Source organism: Penaeus monodon, chromosome 32 (genome assembly GCF_015228065.2).
Source record: "Penaeus monodon isolate SGIC_2016 chromosome 32, NSTDA_Pmon_1, whole genome shotgun sequence".
Taxonomy (NCBI): Eukaryota; Metazoa; Arthropoda; class Malacostraca; order Decapoda; family Penaeidae; genus Penaeus; species Penaeus monodon.
Window position 1 is genome coordinate 6,052,744 of NC_051417.1, and position 2,022 is coordinate 6,054,765.

Genomic DNA, 2,022 nt, shown 5'->3' on the forward strand with positions numbered 1-2,022 from the left:
CTGGGAAGACCAGCAACTGCTCCCAATCAACACTGGATGGATTTATTTAATAAATATTCGCCCCATAATGTTACACAAAAGCAACTCAACAATGCACTTGTCAACATTGACACGAATGATCTTGTTCTGTTTTCTGTGGTACAGAACTCTTACTTCCATTATCTGATGCTGTCTGCTGATCCTCGGTACCAGATACTAACTCGAAAGCACCTGGTGAACAAACTGCTGCAAGATAAGTGCAATGAAGTTAAATGTTCTCTGAAAACACAACTACAGTGTGCACAGACTGTTAGCCTCACGCTTGAACATTTGGTGCAGCAGATCTTACTTAGGAATTACTGCTCATTTCATCCATGATTGGTCCTTAAAAACAGCCTATCTGGGTTGCAATCGCTTCCGTGGCCAACACATAGCATACATCATGGAGGAGTATGAGGAAACAAATCTCTGACATATGTTAAAAAATCACAAACATCATTGCAGAGTATAATGCGAATATATCAGCATTTTCCTTTCCTGGCGTCTCAGATATTTTTTACAATGATATGGACTTCTTTTCTGATCCTGAAGAAGAATTAGAAGTCGACCTGGATGTTGACAGTATAGTCGAGAAAAATTATGTATACTAAGTTCTACCAACAGAGCACAATGCATGCTTCACCCACACTCTGCAACTTGTGGTAAAGAATAGTCTACGAGAAGAAGGGCAACTAAACTTGGCTCTCAGTAAAGCCTCAAAGTTAGTGTCTTTTGTACACAAATTTACCATTGCCACTGATGTTTTGGAAGGTGAGAAAAATGGATTCTGTTGGTGCTACGCGATGGAATCCCCAAGTGAAAATGATTAGATCAGTGTTGAGTATTCCTGAACAAAAATAAAGCATCATAGATGGTGTACCAAGACTGAGTATGTATGATCGTAATCTGCTTAAAGACATGCTAGAAGTCTGAACCATTTGAGGAGGCCACATATTGTGCACAGAAGAAAAACACTGTTTCTGCAAGTCTGGTCGTACCTTGTATTATGAACCTCAAATTTAATCTAAACCATATAGAATCCATGTATAACCCAGCGTTGGTGACAGGACTTGAGAAACGTTTGATGCACTGTGAGGAGAGAAGAGTTTATGTGTTGGCAACAATTCTAGACCGACGGTTTAAGCTCGATCGGTGCAAAGATGAAGAAGAAATGAAGCTCAGAAAGACTCTGTTAGCAAAAGCAGCACAAACCGAAGAAGTTTAGCAAAATCGAAGAAGCCGGTGCCGGAAGAAAGAATCTTTCCCCTCGGAGAGGAAGAGGCTATTCCGCTTCATGCATATTCATACACAGGAGTCAACATCTGCAAGTGAAAAGGTGCAGTCAATCAACACTCAGATCAACTGTTATATGAGCCAGCCTTGCAAGGCAAATGACAGTGATGTGTTGGTATTTTGGAAAGAACACAGGTATACTCTGCCAGCCTTATCTAAAATGGCTCAGAAATATTTGGTTGTACCTGCTTTGCAGCGTTGCTGGAAAAGTGTTTAAAACTGACAGATGTCGTCTTACTGACAAAAACTTCGTAGGTGTGATACTCATGAAGTGCAATGGTGATGCACGCAAAGAAGCTCACTTGTGTGTATTTCTCATTTCAAGTAAATTATTAATTTTTTGTACCTTATTTTGGAGCAAATATGGAACTAAAATTTGTCAAATCCTATTTAGAATTTCAGATGTCACCAAAAAATTCCATCTATATTTTATAAAGTAATTCTCTGATTACTCTTGTACTACAGGAAAGGTCCCAAACGGAGAATTAAACAAAAAAAAAGTTGCACAATGAGTCGCATTAAGAACAAATTTATGTTCAATAAAATCGGCTGCACTTATCTATTTTTAGTAATAAAACTATACCTTTAACAAGGAACACGTTTAATGCCCTGATACCTCTATTTTCTACATCAAATTTAGTTTTATTACTGATATGAGAAATATATGGATAGCCTTTTGCATCTGTAGCAGAGGGAATATTGATTATTCAA